Here is a 24,314-nt window from a genome sequence, read left to right as displayed (position 1 = left end):
ACTGGCGCCGCTAGGCGGAGGATTAGCCAACTGAGCCACGGCGCTGGCCAACTCAACACATTTTTGTTAGGCATCATTGATGCATTGTGTGCCTTGTCTGTGAGCGGGCACATAAGTGTTCTAGAGAAAGCACCCCTCTATCCCAGGTCAGCAGTGACAAATGGTGACAATGTGCTGGGTACAGCAGTTCTGTCAGAAAAAAGGACACAGGCACTACCTGTGCCGCCAAGATGAGGGAGCCTGGGAATCACTAAGGGAATGTGGCCAAGGATCTCCCAGCACAGGTGCCGGTTCGCTTCCAACAGGGACCCTCTGAGAAGCACGTGTTGCGATGGGAGTGCGCTAGCATGGATTCCCCTATGGGAGCCTAGTGTGTGGGAGCAGCGCAGGGGACGACCATCAAAATGTGTTGCAAATCTGACCACATGTGGGGTTCAGCTCTGCCTTGCTCCAGAATCTAGAAGATTCTGCAGGGCTGTTGGGGAGCCCCTGCCTCTGCCTGAGTGACTGACATGGCCTGGCAGCGACCCAGGGCAAGCGAGTCCTCCTGGAAACCCGATGATGATGAATTAGGAATTGCAAAATGTCTCGAGCCATGGGTCCATTCCATAGCCTACAGCTGGAGGTCGGCGTGGCGTGTGCTGTGGCTCCCATTTTCTGCTGCTTTGAGCTCCTGTCTTCTCCACTGAAGTCCTAGAGCATCCCTTCGTGAAATGCTTGTTCTGTGCCAGCACAGACTACGCCTTGGAGCCCCAAAGGGCTGCTAGAGAGAGACAAGAGGAGAGCTCAAGCGCTCTGCCGTGTGGGGGCAGCTCCCTGGCCAGCCTGCCTGTGCACAGGGCAGTGCACAGGGCACCCAGCAAGGAAGCAGCAGAGCAGTGGGCATTCTCACACCCTGTGCTGCAGTGGGTGTCAGCCGAGACCACAGACCCTGGCCGGCTCTCTGCAGTTCCCTCACTCAGTGGTGGCTTGACGCCCGTCCCATCCTCTCTGGAGAGTTGTTCTGCTCCTTCTTTGATGGGCTCAGGGCAGGTGCTTTCGCTCATGTCCCTCTTTCAAGCTTGCGGGCAGGGACCGGCTCTTACAGCCCTGTTGAGAGAAGGTCAGGATCCCCATGTGCCATTTTAATTTTGTTCCATTGCTCTGTGAGCACTCCTCTGGCTTCTTGAGAGATACTTGAGAGATAATGAAGCTCCTCTCTCTCCTCTCCCTCTCTCTCTCTCTCTCTCTCTCCTCTCTCTCTCTCTGTCTCTCTCTCTCCCGCTCTCCCCCCTCTCTCCTCTCTCTCTCTCCTCTCTCTCTCTCTGTCTCTCTCTCCTCTCTCTCTCTCTGTCTCTCTCTCTCCCTCTCTCCCCCCCCTCTCTGTCTCTCTCTCTCTCCTCTCTCTATCTCTGTCTCTCTCTCCTCTCTCTCTCCCTCTCTCTCTCTCTCTGCCTCTCTCTCTCTCTCTCCTCTATCCCTCTCTCCCTTTTTCTCTCTCTCTCCTCTCTCTCTCTGTCTCTCTCTGTCTTCTCTCTGTATATATATGTGTGTGCACGCTCACTTCTTTTTTTAAATAAATGTTATCACTTTGTGCATTGTATATGGGTCAGCACATAGAAGGCATCTCTCTGTGCATAAGAGCCCGGAGTGAAATTAAGCACACCCCCTGCCCACATCGGGAGCTGACTCTCCAAAGAATGACTGGGAACCCCTCACTGATGGTGACAGGCAGGGCAAGCATCTGATGAGAGGGAATCGAAGTTGGTGCTTTGACTGGACAGAGGAAGATTGGTCTGCAAGGAGTGAGTGAACTCCTGCGTCAGATTCCTGGGCCCCTCACGCCCCCCTCTGCAGGCAGGGCCAACAAGAGACACAGAAGAGAAGACGCCACGAGCCGAGTGGCGGGGGCAGAGCAAAGGAGAAGTGATGTGTGTATCAGTCTGGGGACTGTTTCAGACGTAAGGTGGAAAGGACAGTAAGAAAGCAAACAGCAAAACAGCCTGTGAGTGGACTGCTCGGTCAATAACACACCGGAGAACAACGGGGGACTCTCAGGACCGCTCCTGTCATTATCTGTGCAGGGAGCCTGGAGGCGAACTTCTGTGCCCCGATCTCCTACTCTGCAGCATCTGGCGGGATGAGGAGTGCGCCAGGGCCAGATCGGAGTCTCTGGCTTTGACGCTTCCCTTCCCTCTGTGTGGCTGTGGCCAAATCATGGGTTGCTCTGCCTCAGTTTTTCCATCTGTAAAGTAGGTGTAGGTCTTATCCACTTTTATGTGTTCATCCGATTTTCATTATCTTAACTAAAATACCCAACAGGAGCACCCAGGAGGGAAGAACATTGGCTTTGGCTCAGAGTTTGGCGGTTCACAGTCCAAGGTGTGGCAGCCCCATCGGTCTGGTGTCTGGGCACTGGGCTGGCAATGACAGAGTACGTGTGGAGAAAGAATGGCATGGAGAGCCAGGAAGCAAATAGACAGGGAGCACCTGGGTTATACACACGACCTTCTCATGAGCCCTAACTCCCCAGGGCAGCCACCAGTGACCTAAAGATGTCCTGGACAACATAATAGGATCAAGACTCACCCTTGATCTACTAACACTCATCCATTGTCCCTTAACACAAGACTTTGGTGTTACACATTCGCGAGAGTTTGGGGAGCCAGATCTTGCCCAGCCGTAACATTGTGTGAGGGTGACATAAGAAACCTCATGGGGAAACTCACAGTAAGACCCATGGAAAGTGCTCGAAATAAGAGATGTTATCATGAGTATTTTTTGCATAACAAACACAGTTGCTTTTGCATTCAGAAAACAGCACACAGAGATATTTTTGCAGGCACACTCTGTTGGGAAATGGACCTGGCGGGACGGTCCCTCCAACCCCACACAGAAGTGGCTGAAGTTAATAAAGCAAGGAACAGAATGATTGACAATGGCAGGGAGCCAAATGAATTCCTGTGGCTGTTAATGGACTTGAAGCTGAAATCAATGAAAGGAGTCTTCGTTCCCAGGGTGCCAGCAAGCCAGTTGCTTTTCACCATGGAATTTTATTCCGCCTTTGGTAACTTCCTGTTCCCACGCAGCGATTCACAGGGCCCAGGAGCTCCTCTGCCTGCCAAGTCCCCTGCCTGCTGGTGGCTGAGGTCTTGACCTTGGGAGGAGCCAGGTGACGGAGGTAAGAATCCAAACTGTGGCAACGTTTATTCCCGACTTCTCCTGGTCACTAGTGGGCCCTAGGCAGTCATCCTGAAGGCTCAAATGGAGAGCAGGTGAGGGGAGAGCAGGTGAGGGGAGAGAGAGCAGGTGAGGGGAGAGAGAGCAGGTGAGGGGAGGGCAGGTGAGGGGAGAGAGAGCAGGTGAGGGGAGGGCAGGTGAGGGGAGAGAGAGCAGGTGAGGGGAGAGAGAGAGCAGGTGAGGGGAGGGCAGGTGAGGGGAGAGAGAGCAGGTGAGGGGAGAGAGAGCAGGTGAGGGGAGGGCAGGTGAGGGGAGAGAGAGAGCAGGTGAGGGGAGGGCAGGTGAAGGGAGAGCAGGTGAGGGGAGGGTAGGTGAGGGGAGGGCAGGTGAGGGGAGAGAGAGCAGGTGAGGGGAGGGCAGGTGAGGGGAGAGAGAGCAGGGGAGGGGAGGGCAGGTGAGGGGAGAGAGAGCAGGTGAGGGGAGAGAGAGCAGGTGAGGGGAGGGCAGGTGAGGGGAGAGAGAGCAGGTGAGGGGAGGGCAGGTGAGGGGAGAGAGAGCAGGTGAGGGGAGGGCAGGTGAGGGGAGGGCAGGTGAGGGGAGGGCAGGTGAGGGGAGAGAGCAGGGGAGGGGAGGGCAGGTGAGGGGAGAGAGCAGGTGAGACATCACTGGACAGACCAGGGGATGTGGACACTCAACCCAGCTCCTTCCCTGATGGCAGCAGTACTTTCATTTTCAGCCCCTCCTCCTCACTCCCAGATTACCAGAGAGGAATTCTTTCTATTCTGCACCTCACACCGGGGTGGAGAATGGTCCCCTTCTCCTCACAGAGGCAATTCTGTTTATGGAATCCATGAAGGACACTAGAGAACTCTCCACTCGCAGTTGCTGAACCAAAATGTCGGTGGTCTTGGAGCCCCAGACCCAGGCATCCGCCACCCTGCCAGCTTCTTTGTGCTCTGTAGTTGTCTCCTAGGATTAAACGGAACACACATCACCCACCACACCTACAGGTGCCCCTGCAGCTGTGCCGCGGGCCATGGTGAGTGTGTGTCTTGACAGCCTCCGTGTGGGTGCTGGTATCTCAGGGGTGGGCTCATGAGCTCACGGGCAGGGAGTATTTAACCCAACACGACACACAGGACACTGGGTAAGTCTCTCACCTCTCTTCCTGAGTTACACTTGGAAGCCATTTCTGTTAGCAGCCTTTATGGTACTAAACTTATTTCCTCATTTCTCTTTAGCCAGAGTACCTCTAGGCAAACATAGAATGTCCTTCCATTAATCCTGGAAGAAAGGAACTATGACTTGGAAGGAGAGCAATTCACTTTCCTGGGTAAACTACCAGCTTAGGTTACATTTATAACGTGCTTGCCCCTAAATCATTAAAAACAAAAACAAAAACAAAAAACAAAAAACAAACAAACAAAAAAAACCATGCTGATACACACAGCCGATAAAAGTTTATTTTCTCTACATTGTGTGCCTTGGTGTTGTTTTTCTCTAATGAAGTTGAAACCTGCACCTTGTATTAGTTCAAACCATTGTTACAGAAGAAACAATAATAAAAGCGATTCTGCTACTTTGAGTTATTGTTACTATTAGACCCGTTTTTTATCACTGTCAGGAATCAGCTTGCAAAGTCTGAGCTTTCTTCTGTATGTTCCTCTCCCTCCCTCCCGCCTTCTCTCCTTCCCTCCCTCCTTCCCTCCCTCCCTCCTTCCCTCCCTCTCTCCCTCCCTCCCTCCTTCCCTCCCTCTCTTTCTCCCTCCCTCCCTCCCTCTCTCCCTCCCTCCCTCCTTCCCTCCCTCCCTTTCTCTCTCCCTCCCTCCCTCCCTCCTTCCCTCCCTCTCTTTCTCCCTCCCTCCTTCTCTCCCTCCCTTCCTCCCTCCCTCCCCCTCCCTCCCCCTCCCTCCTCCATCTGTATTTTTAGAAAGAGCTAGACGTGTCTCACAGAGAGAACTAGACAGCGCCAAGGCCTTTCTGGTACGGCGTCACGTTTGATGGGGAGGCCACTGTGGACCTTTCACGGTGCAGATGCAGAACCTATCCTTGCAGCGCTGCCCACGACCTCCCAGCAGAGTCACGGTGCTGCCCTCCCGACCTGGCGATCCTTACAGCACTGCACAACTCCTCCCAGCAGAGTCACGGTGCTGCCCTCCTGACCTGGCGGCCCTGCCTTTTGGTCTTCACCCTGTAAGTCCCCAAGTCCTCAGTGACATAAAACTTCCTAAATGTCTGTTTCTGAACATCTCAGAGCCCACCGCAGGGAATCCTCAGCCTCTGTAAGTCCAAGTCTACTTTCCCGCAAAGGTTACAAAGACAGGACTCCGTGTTCCTGCCCCATGTGTGTTCTCGGTCTGAAGCGAGTGGGGGCTCCGCCTCACCCTCCGCCCCCAAGCACATCTGTGCACCCCCTTTCCTGTCACTCAACCCCTCTCCTGCGAGTCCATGCAAATTCCACGCACCCCCAGCTTCAGCCCCAGGACCTCTTCCCAGGAAGCGTTGCCTTACAGCCTCCGTTCCCACAGGTGCTCATTTTACCGAGGTTCCTTCTGTGCCCACCCAGGTATGAGAACTCGGGCAACTTCGTGCCTATGTGGACTTCCACCCGGCCCCCCATTCCACCTGGGTCTTTATCCTCGTCCTTTATCATGTCCGGGAACTCTTGCCTAGGAGGTTAAACGTGGCAAAAGTAAATTCAGGAGTGGAAAAGAATACATAAACATCAAACACTTGGATGGAACACCTGGGCAGCCACAAACATCATTGACCCGGTAGTTTCATGAAATCTCCTTCCTGTCTCCGTCAATCCTAAACGATCGTAGGGTAGTGAGTTCCCAGTCCTAATAACACGCCTTCTCTTTGGAAGGTCCACCCTAAATCCAAACCTAAATCTCACAGCACCCCTGACTTTGTCCTCTCTCTTCTGAGATGCTACCTAGCCTGTCACAAGGACAGCCTCCCTTACCACAGCAAATAACAAAACTCAGCTTTGTCTTCCTCGTGCATTGCTTGGAGTGTGTTTTGGGATTCAGGCTTCAATATAAAAATCTCATTTTTATGGTCACCTTGTGTAAGTTGGACCTGGTATCCAAAATTTAATTGGGATGGTTGAGTCTGATGGGGACACACGCGCTCCTAAGAGGGGGTAGAGAGGTTTGTTACTCACACAGAGAAGCTTTCTGGGAGGGCAGGGGAGGTTTGAGGATGGCTTGAGAGAGCAAGAAAAGGAGCTGGGCTGGGGTTTATGGCGGTCTGTGGGTGGGGCTGGGGCAAGAGCTCCTGTCAGTGAGAACCCGCTCCCCACTAAAGTCCTTGGACAGAGGGTGCTTGTGATGCGGTAATGGACTTGTTAATGTTCAATCCATGTTCTTGTCTCTCGCAGAGATAGGAATGCTAAGTGGAGACAGGGACTGTGTGCAAACAGGAACAGTGTGTTTGGCATGGAGGAGTCAACATACATTCAGGCCCCACACAGGGAGATCCAAGGAGCTGCCCACAAACTGGGAGAAAAACTGAAACCGGGACAGAGGCAGGAGAGGCCACCATGCAGCAGGAGGAGCCCAAAGGAGAGCCGCCGGTTAGAGTGTTCTGCGTGGGAGAGAAAGCAGGGTGCGCTTTCTAAGCCGGGTCCAAGGCACAAAGGGACAGAGGGCACCCTCTCCCCGCCCACACTCCAAACACTCCCACCTCCTTTATTCTCCCAGGTACCAGATGTAACCATGCCTTATGGGAAGGCAGGTGCCTTGATTGACAGGTAGGGGTGGGGGATACCACAGCCCAAAGTAGCTGCTTCCCTATCCAGATCCACAGGCCCAGCTAGTTGCCTACCTATTCGAATCCCACATCAGCTGGACTTTCTTAGTTGGCACAGATGTAGGGAAGAGGGGTAGGCAGAGTGGTGGATCCCCAAAGCTGTTATCAGTCAAGCACCAAAGTAGTCAGACCCTGTACTACTCTCCCTCACCCCTCCGACTCTGAAGAAACCCAGGGAATACTCCGTCTACACCTGCTAAGGTCCTTGAGAGAAGACACACATTGACATGGTTACACTCCATACTCATATGAATTCCATAGGCATAGCTAGCACCGGTGCTGATTTAGAAGCAGAACACAGGCCGGCGCCGTGGCTCAACAGGCTAATCCTCCGCCTTGTGGCGCCGGCGCACCGGGTTCTAGTCCCGGTTGGGGTGCCGGATTCTGTCCCAGTTGCCCCTCTTCCAGGCCAGCTCTCTGCTATGGCCCGGGTAGGCAGTGGAGGATGGCCCAAGTCCTTGGGCCCTGCACCCGCATAGGAGACCAGGAGAAGCACCTGGCTCCTGGCTTCGGATCAGCACGATGCGCTGGCCGCAGCGGCCATTGGAGGGTGAACCAATGGCAAAAAGGAAAACCTTTCTCTCTGTCTCTTTCTCTCACTATCCACTCTGCCTGTAAAAAAAAAAAAAAAAAAAAAAAAGCAGAACACCAGAGTGACCGTAAGGTGCACCCACTGAGCTGCATTTTGGTACCCAGGCCTTCCTACCATCTCCCGGGAGTGCGACCAGGGCCGACGGCTGGCTTCTAGCCAACAAAGTGGCAGAAAGGCCAAGGCGTCTTGCAGATGTATTGACGATCCCAAGTCAGCTGAGAATAACTTGGAAGGAAGATTTTCTATGGACGGGTTTGATTTAATCAGTGACACTTTTTTTTTCTTTTTTTTTTTGAAGATTGATTTATTTGAAAGGCAGTGTTACAGAAGATCTTTCCCCAGTGGGGAAGAGGAAGCACAGAGAGCGCACCTGGCTCAGCTCCAGCTGTGGTCTCCTCAGTTGCTGGCCTCTTTTATGGAGTGTGTGGGGTGTGCCCTGACAGAAGTGAAGCTACCTGGGAATGTGATGGTGTCTCCTTAACCCCCCCCCCCCACACACACCGGGGATTGAAGAGTAGGAGGACGGGGCCTTGTGATGCCCAGCTCAGGGACTCTACACTGGCTGCCAGCCTCGTCCACGTCGAGACCCTGAGCCCAGGACCCAGCTCGGATTAATTCGTGTTGTTTAAGGCTGGGAAGTGTGCCGCGAGCTGTCTCGCAGTGATAGATAATAATATATACATGCATTAACAATGTTGATTCTCTCAATATAAAGAATGCAAATTTGCTGTCTCTTTGCCTTCAGAATGGTGAGTGTGTCGAGGGGATTTAAGGATATTTTAAAGTGTTCTTGTAAACGCATGGATTGGGGCATGGCTTTGGTCCCTGCGTATGTCACTTCCTGAGGGGTCCTTCTCTCTGGTCAGAGTCCCTTGGATGCCCGAGTCCTTGTTACCCTGCCTGTGGGAGGGCAGCCAGAGAGCCTGGCTTCTGACTGTGTTCACAGATGCCACTAATATTGTCTCCCTGCACTGAGAGCCTCGTTCCAATCGCACACAGGCTGTTGGATCCATTCCAGTCTGATCACTTTCCAAATGCTCTGCATCAAACACAGCCCCTAAGAGCCATCGGCAGGTGCATGGCGCACTGTAAAACATGGTCTGCATTAACTTGGCCACAGCTCCGGCGCCTGCGTCAGGTCTGTCGCTGAGTATTTGCTAGGTAATGTTTGCACGAGTCATTGCCACCCATTTTGGGTGTTTACACAGCTTATCTCTCATTTCTCCCTGCAATCAGCGTTTGATTTGACTGTGATCCTGTCTCTGCATCTGGCACAGCCCCTTAGCCAGGGGCTCGGGGCAGTCACTTGCCTTGTACCTGTTTATGAGGTGAATGGCTTGCCCGAGGTAGCCCTCCAGGTCGCCCGAGGTGTTGAGAACAAATATGGGAATACGTCAAAGCTGGTGCCATGGCTCACTTGGTTAATCCTCCACCTGCGGCGCCGGCATCCTATGTGGGCGTCGGATTCTGTCCCGGTTGCTCCTCTTCCAGTCCAGCTCTCTGCTGTGGCCTGGGAAGGCAGTGGAGGATGGCCCAAGTGCTTGGGCCCTGCACCCACATGGGAGACCAGGAGAAGCACCTGGCTCCTGGCTTTGGATCAGTGCAGAGTGCGGGCCGTAGCGGCCATTTGGGGGGGGGGGGTGTGAACCAATGGAAAATGGAAAAGGAAGACCTTTCTCTCTGTCTCTCTCTCTCACTAATTCTGCCTGTCAAAAATAAAAAGAGCAGCAGATTTTCTTAACAACTTTGTTCACCCCGTCACAGGGCTTGGGACGACCTCCAAGACCATGTAGAGATATGACTGTGGTTATGTTCAAGGTGGCTGTAGTCATGGCAAGCCGAATCCTTACAGTGGGGATTGGTATTGAAGGGGAAAGCAAAAGCATTGAGAAGATTTGGTCTCCAGGGTCTTCTGGAGTCTTCCTGGGACAGCAAGTCAAGGGTAGTCCATGGCCACTCCTCAGAGCATCAGTCAACGGACAGAAAGCCCGTGCTGGTTTCCTAAGAACTGAGGAAACGCAACAGAAACCTGGGATTCAGGTGTTGTTCCAGGGCCCATCAGGGCTGGAAGTGTCCCAGAAGAAGCTGGAAAAAGCTTCGCCCTGCAGGGCTGGATGGGGTCTCATAGGAGGTGTGCAGACAGAACACAGGACCAAGCAGGGCAGCCCTGTGTGCTGTGACTGGTGCAGAAACACAGAGTGGGGACCCAGCTGATTCCAGGAGCCACAGACAAAACTAATCAGACAGTGGTAGAAGCAAGAACACCCCAGAGAGACGTGGTATCAGGTAGTGAAAAGTTGGTGTCCCCTCCGAAGCCACTGAAACCCCGACTCTCAGTGTGACTGCACCTAGGAATGGGTCGCTGTGGTTTGAATGTGCCCATCCTCCCCAAATTCACGCACTGGAAACTTAGCCCCGAAGTCGTCTCTTGCTGGTATTTGGAGGCAGGGCCTTTGGGAAGTGATCAGGATTAGGTGAGGTCATCAGGGTGGGACCGGAGAGAGACCTGAGCTGACACCAGAGCTGACACACATGCTCTGTCTCACCACGGGACGCCGTCTGCTGTGTTACGATGAGGCGAGAAGGTCCTCCTAGATGCTGGCACCACGCTCTGGGACTTCCCCGTCTCCAGAACTGTGAGACAAATAAACTTTAATCCTTTATAAATCACCCAGCCTCAGGCATTTGGCTAAGACACCCAATGTGCACAACTGGGAGAAAGTTGACTATTACAAATCCAGCAGGGGGCAAGGTCCCCCTCAGTCTTTCTCTCATCCTGCAAAACGTCTATTCGATCTCTTTGGTCAGAACCATCAACCCAATCCTAGCTGAGTCGGTGAATCTCTGTTGTTTTTGTCCCCCACGTTGGAAGCAAGGCTGGAGGTAAGATTGTGAGAAAAGGGACAGGACAGGTGCACGGCTGTGTGCAGCTAATCAACAGCACTGGCCACATGTTGTTGATAGGAACAGGGACAGATGTGGTCTTTCAATAAAGTCTATGCTTTTAATCAATTTAGAGAATTCATTACATTTTGCCTGTGGTTCAGCAATACTAAATTTTATTACCCATTTCAATTTCATTTGTATTACACTGAAAATTACAGGAGGAAAAGTCATTATGACAAAAGAGTACAGCATTGATGGAAACAGTGGTGACTCAATTACTCTCCTAACAACAACCCAGGCTGTGGCACTCCTTCTGGGTTCCAGGTTTGGAAGACCAAGCCAAGGAGACATGTTCTTTCTTTTTAAAAAAGATTTATTTATTTATTTGAAAGGCAGTTGCAGAGGGAGAGAGAGAGAGAGAGAGAGAGAGAGAGAGAGAGAGAGAGAAACTGTCCATCTATTGGCTCACTCCCCAAATGGCTACAACACCCTGGGCTGGGCCAGGCTGAAGCCGGGAGCCAGGAGCTCCATCCACGTCTCCCGTGTGGATGCAGGGGCTCAGGCACTTGGGCATCTTCACTGCTTTTCCAGGCGTATTAGCAGGGAGCTGGATGAGAAGCCAGGCAGCCAGGACTTGAACTGGCGCTCTGCCACCAGCGTTGCAGGTGGCGGCCCAACTCTCTGTGCCACAATGCCAGCTCCAAGGAGCCCCTTCCTCTTAGGGCAGCTGAGACTGCCGGCGTCCGGGCTCAGTTCGCTGATGCAAGACTGACCTCCATCAGGACTGTGTGAGTTCGATGTCTCCCCATCAAACTCACATAAATGCACCCATCAGACTATTGACTCAGAGACACCCCCAGTGGGGCCATCATTTAGAGATCACTGGGAAGTTCCCTGTCTTTCATGAAGTGCACACCATTGCCAAGTTTCTGCTGCTGCTGATAAATGGCTGTGTTTCTCGTAGAACGGAATAGACATGGTTCCAGTCCTCCCGGAAGCACCAGAACAAGGTAACCTGGGGAGAGCACACACTCACACACACCCCGCACACACTATCTCACACATGCATGCTCTCACATACTGCACTCACACACTCACACACACCCCACACACTATCTCACACATGCATGCTCTCACACACTGCTCTCACACACTCACACACACCCCGCACACACTATCTCACACATGCATTATCTTACATACTGCACTCACACACTCCCCCCACACACTATCTCACACATGCATGCTCTCACACACTCACACACCCCCCACACACTATCTCACACATGTATTCTCTCACATACTGCTCTCACACACTCACACACACCCCACACACTATCTCACACATGCATTCTCTCCCATACTGCACTCACACACTCACACACCCCCCACACACACTATCTCACACATGCATGCTCTCACACACTCACACACACACCCCCATACTATCTCACACATGCATTCTCTCACATACTGCTCTCACACACTCACACACACCCCACACACACTATCTCACACATGCATGCTCTCACACACTCACACACACCCCCCACACACTATCTCACACATGCATGCTCTCCCATACTGCTCTCACACACTCACACACACTCCGCACACACTATCTCACACATGCATGCTCTCACATACTGCTCTCACACACTCACACACACCCCCCACACTATCTCACACATGCATGCTCTCCCATACTGCACTCACACACTCACACACACCCCCACACACTATCTCACACATGCATGCTCTCCCATACTGCTCTCACACACTCACACACACCCCCCACACTATCTCACACATGCATTCTCTCACATACTGCTCTCACACACTCACACACACCCCACACACACTATCTCACACATGCATGCTCTCACACACTCACACACACCCCCACACTATCTCACACATGCATGCTCTCCCATACTGCTCGCACACACTCACACACACCCCTGCACACACTATCTCTCACATACATGCACTCACACACTCACACACACCCCTGCACACACTCTCCCATACTGCTCTCACACACTCACACACACCCCTGCACACACTATCTCTCACATACATGCACTCACACACTCACACACACCCCCATACACTATCTCACACATGCATGCTTTCACACACTCACACACACCCCCACACACTATCTCACACATGCATTCTCTCACATACTGCTCTCACACACTCACACACACCCCACACACACTATCTCACACATGCATTCTCTCACCTACTGCTCTCACACACTCACACACACCCCACACACACTATCTCACACATGCATTCTCTCACATACTGCTCTCACACACTCACACACACCCCTGCACACACTATCTCACACATGTATTCTCTCACATACATGCACTCACACACTCACACACAGCCCTGCACACACTCTCACATACTGCTCTCACACACTCACACACACCCCTGCACACACTATCTCTCACATACATGCACTCACACACACCCCTGCACACACTATCTCTCACATACTGCTCTCACACACTCACACACACCCCTGCACACACTATCTCACACAAGCATTCTCTCCCATACTGCTCTCACACACTCATCTAGGCACCACATCCTTAGACACACACTCACAGGTGCACTATTTCATGCGCACTCACATCCACTCTTGCACACTCTCTCAAATGCACTCTGCCAGGCATACACGATTCTCTCTCAATATGTGCTCCTACATGCTCACACATTCACACACATGTACTCAGACCTGCTCTTCCATACGCACACTCTGATATTCACACACACACACACACACCTCTTCAGACCGCTAGTGAGAGGAGTGCTGTGGAGATATTCTAAATTCCTGCAGCTGCGTGCTCCCTCATCACTCAGATCTGAATAGAATATGCCAATTGTAGTTTGGTAGCTTAGGAGAACACAAAGCTGCCCTCTCCGTTTTGCTGAGAACATAATTCTGCGTCTACAAGTTAACGTCACATCTGCCTTGATTTGTGTTTTCAGCCTCCTTGCTGTTGGTTAGCCCTGTCTGCGAAACAAGACTCAAGCAGGATGTTGGGTTTTGGACGTGAGCAAGGGCATCCCCTCCTGCTTTAGCTGACTTCTTGGTCTCTCTGTGTGCAGACATAAATTCGCCTGTGGAGTTCACTACTTCCGTATTTCTAGCTGGTACCTGTGACGTGCCAGGGAAGGAGCGCTCAGTGCTCTCTGTGGGCTCACTGGGTGGAGCCCCTGCCCAGTGCGGGAAAGAAGAGGTTAACAAGTATCAATCGCAGGCCAAGGCTTCCAAAAGCTGGTGCTTGGTCTTCACCTTTCCCTGCCACCACTGCCACCACTGCCAGGAGTGGCTCCCAGAGGTGCGGCTCCTTTGAAGTAATGAGACTGTTCGTCGTTTGAGTGGTCCTGCGTGTCTACAGTCAATTACAGGGTACGTGCCTTACACTGAGCTTCACTGCTAATCATCACGTATGCAAATGCTCACATCATGTGATTTGATCTCGGTAGAATATTAATGTTGACATTTAATTCAGACCAATGGACCTCATTTCCTTCTCAAAACTGAAAATATTCCTGGTATGAGTTGAACAAATAGAATGCATTTGATTGTGTTTTTTAATTTCTTCCATTATTGTTAGACTTCTGCTTAGTAATTCGTCCTGTAAAAGCCTAGAATTAAAAGAGTTAGTTTCTTCTTTCTTCCCATAGCGATTGTGATTCCTTAGTAAAAATACTTTCTGTTAGCTTCTGATTCCCGTCACATACATGACCATATTTGGTTGTGATCATCTATGATCACATCGTATATTGTGAAACTCTCTTTGGGCAACAACATCTTCTCAAATCATTGGAGGATATTTTCCCCAAGAATTACCTTTACATTATTTGAGGGAAAACAAGGAAGAAAAAAGTCAATAAACCCCATCTACTTAAATTTTGACACCAAGTTTCATTTATCTGTAGACTCTAGATTACTTCAAAAGGTTCATGGAAAATAGAATTAAAAGATGTTTTATTTTGAATCAAAAATTGAAATCCATGCATAGTTTTCTTTTTTTAAAAATATTTATTTATTTATTTGAAAGTCAGAGTTACACAGAGAGAAAAAGAGAGGCAGAGAGAGAGAGAGAGAGAGAGAGAGAGAGAGTTCGGTCTTCCATCCACTGGTTCACTCCCCAAGTGGCTGCAATGGCCAGAGCTGAGCTGATCCGAAGCCAGGAGCCAGGAGCTTCTTCCCGGTCTCCCACGCAGGTGCAGGAGCCCAAGGACTTGGGCCATCTTCCACTGCTTTCCTAGGCCAAGGCAGAGAGCTGGATCTGAAGTGGAACAGCCAGGGCTTGAACTGGCACCCATATGAGATGCCAGCACTGCAGGCGGCAGCTTTATCTGCCTCACCACAGTGCCAGCCCCTTATGCATAGTTTTTCAGAACACATTGTCATGAACTTTTTGAAGACTCCCTTGTATTTATGGTTTTCAAAACTTTTTTCGCTACAATTTTATTTTCATGAGCTTTCTGGAGTACCTTATATATACAGAGTTCTCTCTTTTTTTATCCATAACCTATCAATGATGATTTCTACCTTACTATATTGAAGTGAATTAATAGTGTACTGGCCAAAGTCAGGAAAACAAGCACTTATTGAGTGTCAACTGACTACGCTTTGTGTGTGAACTCATTCTTCCCCATAAAATTGCTTAGTCTTGCAGACAAATCATCTACCCACACTGGTGATTCTAGCTCTGGCTCCAACTGGGCAGTTTAGAGATTGTCTAAAATGATGTTCATCTTACACCGGCAATGCAGAGCTGTTGCTAGAGGTTGCATGGGCTGCACCTCCTAAAATACAGAAAATGTTTTCCAACTCCTGGTCACATCAAATTCATGGGACCAGGAATGGAAATTAGTGTCATTGGTCACTGTATGTCCTAGAGTTCATGAGCCGACAAAAGACCACTCCCCCTTGTCTTCATTTCTATAAATCTCAATCCAAAACAGATTCTCAATTCATTCAGTTTTATTTTGAATTCAACCAAGAAATACATGTCCATTGTCATTGTGATGAGTACCAGGGGAATTCTTAAAAAATACGACCAAAATACCATCTGGTGGCAGTAAATGTTGTAGGATTTAATCCTGTGTCCATGTGGGGCCAGAACTGGGGGAGAGAGTTTTGCAGCACGTTTCTGGAATAGGTTTGGAACAGCACTGAGTCATGGGCAGGTCAAGTGACACAGCCTTGGATGAACTCAGCACCTCGCCGAGGCGCCCTCAGCACCCACCTTTTCACCCTGACATCAACTTAGCCGGCAAAAAATGCTGAATGCATACATGGTATTCTGTTGCTTTTCAGGTTTCTTTTCCCTATGAAATAAGCACACTGATTGTGTTTTGCTGCTGCTTTATAAACCATTCTGAATTAACTCGTCTTAGGAGGGCGCATTTGACATGCTATGCGCATCTAAACGGGCGTCTGGGAAAGCAGACTTGAAGCAGTGTGCTAGGAGGGAAAGACAGGGGCTCGATCCCGCTGGCTCCCTGGAGACCAGAGCTGGTTCCAGCTAAGGAGATAATTGACTTCTGTCTCCTGCTTCCTGTGGGGAGTGGGTGAGGATGCCCGTGGAGTGCAGGGGGTTGAGGGAGACCCTGGCCTGATGGGCAGTGTCTGTTTGGAGGGGATTAGAAGGGGGAAGTCCGAGCTGGGACATTCTCTCCAAACAGGACGGCGACCATCTGCCTTGGCAGGTGAGCTGTGCGTGGGCAAGAGCCTCGTCTGAGAGAATTTCTGCCCGTCCACTTTGGTTCATCACACTTGCTTATTTTTTGTGTTTTAAAGTAGTATTTGTTCCTGCTGGAACATTTAGAAAACAAATGTAGAAAAACATACGTAAGCATTATTCTTTTTGTTGTACTATATTTTAGCCTTTTAAAAATGCATATACATTATTATTCTTACAAAATTGGGGTCATAGGATTGCCTTATATGCCTATTTTTATGCTCTGAAAAGTTTTCTAGGGCATTAAGTACCCTTGAAAAATAAGCAGGAGCAGAAACACACACACACACACAGATGGAGGCAAACTGGGACTGGGGTGGGAAATTCATCCACAAGCCATTCAGCGCCGTTGCTAGCCAACAGTCCCCAGAGGCCAGGAGAGAGGCCAGGCGAGGACTGGCCCCCACTGTCTCGCAGGGCTGCCTGGTGGGGGCTCTTCTGGCCTCCAAAACTGTTTTGATTCAGGGGTGTCAGAAGGTCAGGAGGTCACAGAGCATCACGGTGGTCGGGCCTGCTGAAGGCCGAGTGGATCGGGCACTGAGCTGGCCTCTCCTGCTGTGGCGCTTGGCGCGTTCACTTCCAGCACCCAGCAACTGAGAGGCAGATGTGTCAGCTCCTGCACCCTCCACGTCTGTCCGAGACGTGTACAGCTCCAGGGGCAGATACAGAACCGTGTGTTAACAAAGAACCACAGCTGACGGTTTGAAACAACATTTAGGCGACTGGCAGCCCTCTGATGACAGCAACCTGACTGCTCTGGTTTGCCCGGAGATAGGGACCCATATTTTACTGTTTAATGTATTTTTTTTTTTGGACAGGCAGAGTGGACAGTGAGAGAGAGACAGAGAGAAAGGTCTTCCTTTTGCCGTTAGTTCACCCTCCAATGGCCGCCGTGGTTGGTGCGCTGCGGCCGGCGCACCGCGCTGATCCGATGGCAGGAGCCAGGTGCTTCTCCTGGTCTCCCATGGGGTGCACTCCCTGGCCACAGCAGAGAGCTGGCCTGGAAGAGGGGCAACCGGGACAGAATCCGGTGCCCCGACCGGGACTAGAACCCAGTGTGCCGGCGCCGCAAGGCGGAGGATTAGCCTAGTGAGCCATGGCGCCGGCCCTGTTTAATGTATTTTTAAATTTATTCTTTGGAAAGTGTTACTTGGAAGGTAGAGAGACACAGGAGAAAAGAGACTGAGAGGGTTCTCCCATCCGTGATTCACACCACAACAGCCAGGGCTGGACCAAGCTGCCGCTAGGAGCCTGTAATTCAACTCAACTCCCCGACGTGGCCGACAGGGACCCGGCGACTTAGGTCAACCTCTGCTGCCTCCCAGGGTGTGCACGAGCAGGAAGCTGGATCAGAAGTGCAGCTTGAACCCAGGCACGCTCGTGTGGGACACGGGTAGAGCAAGCAGTGTCTCCACCACTGCACCAAACACCCGCTCCTGACTGCGTTATAGTCCACACTCACACTCGTTCTCAGTGCACCTTGTAACAGGTGTCAACTCCAAAACACGGCACGTGTGTCTTTCCGGCCACAGGCTGAGGTTGGGCAGGGCTGCTTCCTTGTGAGGCTGTGAGGTTCTGTCTGTCCCACGCCTCTCCCCAGTCTGGCGGCTGCTGGCCACGTTTGGGGTCGCTTGGGTTGTCAGTGCACCCCCAAGTCTGCCGTCATCTCCACATGGTGTCTAGCTGTGTGTCTCAGATCCTGCTTACTGTCAAAGGAGATTTAATGACCTAGAAAATTTTTCGGAGCGTAACACCTCCCTTTATCTAACCGGAAGAATTTTTGCATATTTTTCAGAACTCTTGCTTTTTTATTGGTAGCATTTAAATTTCATTTTGAAACTTTCTGTCACTGTTGAATTATCTATAGGTTTATTTGCATTTTAAAGCTGTATTCTTTTACTATCTGATTAATGAGCGTTTTGTTTCTCACTGAATGATTTTTAAATCTTTCCTTTGCCTTGTTATAAGGAAATGACATCTGGTAAGAAGATGTAGACCCGAACAGCAGCAAGCACACATTCCAGATTCCAGAGAAAAGTTTCTAGTGCTTGGACAGGAGGTGATGCTCAGATCTACTGTATCCAGAAAAAAAATGTTTCCTGCTACTGCTAATTTGCCACCAAGTTTTTTTTTTTTTAAGGTTTTATTTATTTATTTGAGAGGTAGAGTTACAGACAGTGAGAGAGACAGAGACAAAGGTCTTCCTTCTGTTGGTTCACTCCCCAAATGGCCACAATGGCCAGAGCTGCACCGATCTGAAGCCAGGAGCCAGGAGCTTCTTCCTAGTCTCCCATGCAGGTGCAGGGGCCCAAGCACTTGGGCCATCTTCTACTACTTTCCCAGGCCATAGCAGAGAGCTGGATTTGAAGAGGAGCAGCCGGGACTAGAACTGCCATCCATATGGGATGCCGGCACTGCAGGTGGAGGATTAACCTACTGCACCATGGCGCTGGCCCCACAAGGTTTTTTAAATTATTTGTTTGCTTGAAAGGCAGAGTTAGAGAAAGAGAGGAAAAGAGGGGAGAGGAGAGGCGAGGAGAGGCGAGGAGAGGCGAGGAGAGGAGAGGAGAGAGAATCTTTCATCTGCTGGTTCCCTCCCCAAATGGCCACAACAACTGGAGCTGGGCCACACTGAAGCCAGGATGAAATCTTTACTTAATATATACTAAATTGATCTTCTGTATATAAAGATAATTTAAAACGAATCTTGATGTGAATGGAATGGGAGAGGGAGCGGGAGTTGGGAGGGTTGGGGGTGGGAGGGAAGTTATGGGGTGAAAAAGCCACTGTAATCCAAAAGCTGTACTTTGGAAATTTATATTTATTAAATAAAAGTGAAAAAAATAAAATAAAATAATTAAAATTGAATTTATCAGATCTTTTTCAACATTTACTGAGATGACCAAATCTTTTTTATCTATTTATGTGGTCAATTACGTTAGCAGGCATTCAATCATTAAACCATATTGTCACTTCCTTAAATAAACTAATCTGTTCAAAATGTATTAAACCTCAGTGATTTCCATTGTCGCACAGTAGTGTGTTCTGAAGCAATGCTGATTCCCTAGGTGTGGGCTGGGGTGGGGGCTCCAGCATCCATTTCCCACGTGTTACCAATGCACGCTTTATGGAGACAATAAAATTAGTGTACATAGTCACTCATGATAAATATATTGTTGTAAAAACTTGACTTTTAAATGACTGTCAATTGGCTTTCTCCATCAATCTTTTCTTGGGGTAGGCGTTGTGATACAGTGGATTAAATAGCCGGCATCCCAGATGGGCGTGGATCCCATCCTGGCTGCTCCACTTCCGATCCAGCTCTCTGCTTATGCACCTGGAAAGGCAGCAGAAGACGGCCCACGCACTTAGGCCCCCACCACCCACATGGGGGACCCGGGTGAAGCTCCAGGCTCCTGGCTTCGGCCTGGCCCAGCCCTGACCGTGGTGGCCATTTGAGGGGGTGAACCGGTGGATGGAAGACCTCTGTCTCTGCCTCTCTGCCTCTCCCTCCCTCTCCAAAAGGAACTGGCAGGTCAAAGGCTCTTCACATGTGGCGTCAATGCTTCTGACGATGGATGTGCATTGTGATGTTGCACCTGCACTGGGAAGGGTGCCTCCAGCCAGCCCCCAGAGTGGTTCTGAAAGCAGAGTGCCAGTCCTGCTGGCTGAGCCCCGGCGGCATCCTCTATGTTAAATTTGTGCTGCTGCCTCACAGGGGACCCTGCACCTTTCACATAAAGCAGCAGCTATCTCTCAGCTTCTGTTCCCTAGCTCAGAGCCCAGCCCAGCAGGACTGGAGGCCCTGCTCAGTCTCTCAAGGTTAAAACCAAGGTGCTGGCAGCACTGGGCTCTTAGTGGGAGGCTCCCCAGCTGGCTCAGGTTGTTGGTAGCATTCAGTTCTTTGGAATTATTGGACAGAGGTAGCCAACTCCTTGCTGGCTGTGAGACGGGGGCTGTCCTTATCTCCCACAGGCCACCCGCATGCCTTAGGCCATCTTCCAGGCAGCAACGATAGCCCAGGGTGTCCCGTACCTAGAATTTGTCTGACTTGTTTTGGGAGCAGCTGTTGAAAGCCCTTTGGTTTCTCAGGGCATGTGGGATCGCATTGCTCGCACTCCCCATGCCCAGGATAATCCTCCAGTGTGAAGCTCAGCTGTGTCAGTGACATGATCTCATCCGGAGATGAGACCTCATCATGCTCACAGGGCCCTGTGATCTTGTCACACCGTGAGGACCCAGCTAGGACGACTCTGTGCCTGCAACACCACCCAAGTGACGTTCGTCTTGTTCTCTCCTCTTCCTGCATTTTTTTCCTCCAGTACCATTAAGTCTTCATTTACTCGTTGTATTTCCCCAGGGGAAGGAGAAGGGCTGGGGAGAGTCAGTGTGTGTGTTACAAAACGATTAGAAAATGGGAAAGGAAGAACCCAGTACAGCAAAAACCAACCTTCAAATAAACACCCCCCAGTGATGGGGTCCCCAAGCCCAAGGGGGCTCAGTGTCCTGCAGTCCAGGAACGAGGGGCAGGGGGCAGTGGAAGAACAGCACAAGCTCTCCTACTCTCCCTTCCTCCCTCCCATAAACTCCAGGTTTCACACAAAGCCTTGGTTTCTGGCAGTAAACATGGGGTCACATTCATCCATCTCCTATCAAACCATCTTGTGGCATAACTTTGACATAAGTTTCTGGCACCTGCATAACAGTTCCTGAGTGACTCGGGTGTACATTCATAGCCCCCTCTTGGTCTCCAAACCCCACTTTCTACACAGCAGGTGCCCAGTAGCTTCTCTTCTTTAGGATACAAACTGAGGAGGCTTGATCCATCCGCATGCATCCATGCCTGAAGTCTTTGGCATGAACCACAGCAGGACATGGTCTTGACTCAGGAGGTTGGGAGCAATGGGCAGAGGCTTCCTATTTTCTTCAGGATTTTTGCATGAGTCTTTAGATGTGTGGAGACACCCCAGCAGTTAAATGTTTACATGTGGGCATGTAGGTTTCCTTTGGTAGATGGGGGAATGGAGAAGAGGGTAGGGTAGGAGTCAAACTTTAAGGATAGAAGACCCAGAGTAGGACAGGGGAAGGCGAACACCAAAGAAAAGACGGTTTAAGATCCCTGCTTCAAGAAGAGAGCTCCCCCAAACTTATGTTCCAGGTCATTTTTCCTGGTGCAGAACCCTCAAAGGTGCTGTGGCTATTTTTCTCTCAATAACAAAAGAGGTTTGTAAACAATAAAACCCCAAAAGAACATGGGGAGAGACCAACACATTATATTTACACAAACTAGGCCACCTAGCAATCACCGACTCAGAGACTCAGGGAATTCCTACAAAGCCCAGACACATACAGTAACATGGGGGAGACAGGAACCCAGGCCCAGACACACACCACCCAGTGCGTGCTGTCGCATTTGTCCTGTTTCAACACAGTGAGGTGGGTTTGCAGCGATTTCTCAGTATGTAAATGAAACCCTCTTCTTCTTCTTTAGTTAGCATGACAATGTAATCGCTACAGTCACAGCGCAGGATGCTGGCTCCGGACACCATCAACACCCTCGCTTATGGGTCTCCCTGGAAGCCAAAAATTTGGAATGATTAAGGATTTTTTTTTTAAGTCTTTGATTCATGTTTCTGTCCCTGGACAGCGCAGAATGGATACAGGAGTATTAGTCTTCAAACTCATCCTTACCAGCTCACATTTTTTCACACACGTGTGTACGTGCGCATGCACACACACACACACACACCCTGTTGTGCATAGTGACAGATGGCTCTGTTAAGTGAAGCAAAAGACCTGTGTCTTAGGAGCAAGCAAGGCTAACTAAGCTTCCTCTCTGGGCCTCTCTTAACTTCTCTGCACCGCCTTTTCCTGCCCAGACTAATTTTTTTTTTTGACAGGCAGAGTGGATAGTGAGAGAGAGAGACAGAGAGAAAGGTCTTCCTTTTTGCCGTTGGTTCACCCTCCAATGGCCGCTGTGGCCGGCGCACTGCGGCCAGCACATCGCACTGATCCGAAGCTAGGAGCCAGGCGCTTCTCCTGGTCTCCCATGCGGGTGCAGGGCCCAAGCACTTGGGCCATCCTCCACTGCCTTCTCGGGCCATAGCAGAGAGCTGGCCTGGAAGAGGGGCAACCTGGGTAGAATCTGGTGCCCCAACCGGGACTAGAACCCGGTGTGCCGGCGCCGCAGGCGGAGGATTAGCCTGTTGAGCCACGGCGCCGGCCCCAGACTAATTTTCAATCTTCCAGGAGGAGGAGATCAAGTCATGTGGTAACTCCATTAACGCTTCGTCTCCCATGAAACATTTTCAAGCTGTGGGGGGTGTTTGAAAAGACACCGTGGCAACAAAGCCAGCTCTAATTGGCAAAACCAGGTGGTTCAGTAGGTTGTGCACGCCACATAGTTGCTCTCCATGGTGCTAAAAACAACAAGAAGCGGTTCTGCTGTGCAGACCTGGGCTGCTGCAGACTTAGCCCTGAGATTGCTCAGGTACCTGTGAACCCAGTGCAGGCATGAGCGTCCTTGATTACAATATACAAAAATACAAACCCAGAACATCTATATTAAGAAAAACAAGTTCAAATGCACAAGAGTCATGGTTTGCACACAGTTGGTGCCGCTGGCATCCTGGAGGAAGTGGGACCCAAGGGCAGCTATCCAAGGGAACAAATAAATCCATCGCACTGGGCCAGAATGGGGTCAGAGTGAGCTCAGGAGCAGCGGGTCTGACTGCTCCCCTAGTCACCCCTTTGGCAGATCATCACAACCCATTTCTTGGGACAGATCCAGGCACCCTGCCCCAGGATTGAGTTATGAGGAAACCCCCCCTTACTCCCAGGAGCCCCTCCCACAGGACGTGGTGGTTTGAGGGTTGGGTCCAGGAATCTGGTCCCACAACCAGTCTTCTCACCCTGGTGAGGGAAGTATTAGTCCACACCCTTCCTTCAAAGGAAAACTTCCCCACCCAGGCGACTTTCTAAAGTGAGAGATTTTGCATGCATGCGGGGCCTCAGATAAAGCATGCGGGTCACAGGGTGGTGTCCCCCCCAAGCCCTTATTTGCATTTGGATGCAGGATGGCTGGAGTTCCCTGCCTTACTCCTTGCTCCCAGCAACAGGGAAAAGGGGTGATGCTTGTGAACCCCAGCCTGGGGTACATGACAGTGCCAGCTCCTCCCAACCCACCCTGTCCCCACTGTCTCCACTCTGTAGTTGATGCCCGCTCCTTGAAACTTCCTGATAGAAGACCAGCCTCACCCACTGTGGCTCAACTCTGGGCCTGGGGATCAGGGCGGGGCTGTGGATCTCTTCTCCACCCTCCCGGAAGGAGGCTGGCTCTCCCTGGGTGCTGGGGGCCTGCTGGGCCTTCAGGGGTTACGAGGCCACCATACAGCTGAAGCTCTGGTGGAAGTGGCACTTCCTTGGCCGGGGTGGCAGCTAGGACTCCTTGGCAGGATGGCCTAGACCTGCACAGCTGTAGCAGCTGTCTGCTTCAGATCTATGCTTTTGTATGCTTTCCCTTTGGCCACCTCTGGCTCCCAGCTCACCATACCCCACCAGGCTGGGGCGTGGATGGATTCCAGGCCCTTGGCGAACTTCTTGAAGGTGAACTCCACTGCTTCACAGCCTTCCATATGCGGCTTACTCTGGCGCACAAAGACGGTCACCAAGGGGTCAAGCAGGACCCTGGCACGGGCAGTCATGGACAGGAAGTCGAACCCCATGCGCTCGTTGAGCCACTTATAGACGCCGCCCCGGGCAGCACCCATGGCTTGTCTGCCGCCCTGGCGCCTCCTCGGGCGCCTTCTTTGCCACCTTGGTGCAGCCACCTGCAAACTGCTGGTTGGACACGGAGCCCATGATCACCAGCGGATCCTGCAGCCCCGGGGACCTGAGTCGGGGGGTGGGCTGCGGCCCCATAGAAGTCCAGAGGCAAAGGGGTGGTTTGGAGAAGGGGCAGTTACATCTTCCCCTGCAAAATCTGCATTTTTGTTTAAACGATTATTTATTTGAGAGGCAGAGTTACGGACAGAAAGAGGGAAAAACAGAGAGAAATGTCTTCCGTCCACTGGTTCACTCCC

General features: G+C 51.0%; 1 pseudogene; it reads right to left on the bottom strand.

The window, feature by feature from the left end:
* Window positions 1-24,093, bottom strand: part of LOC133746637 (protein lin-28 homolog A-like) — a 131,391-nt pseudogene extending 107,298 nt beyond the window's left edge.
* Between the last annotated feature and the right edge of the window lie 221 nt (window positions 24,094-24,314).

The sequence above is a fragment of the Lepus europaeus genome, chromosome 2 (assembly GCF_033115175.1).
Source record: "Lepus europaeus isolate LE1 chromosome 2, mLepTim1.pri, whole genome shotgun sequence".
NCBI classification, from domain to species: domain Eukaryota; kingdom Metazoa; phylum Chordata; class Mammalia; order Lagomorpha; family Leporidae; genus Lepus; species Lepus europaeus.
The sequence above is the reverse complement of the archived record's forward strand: the minus strand, read 5'-3'. Positions and strand labels throughout refer to the sequence as shown.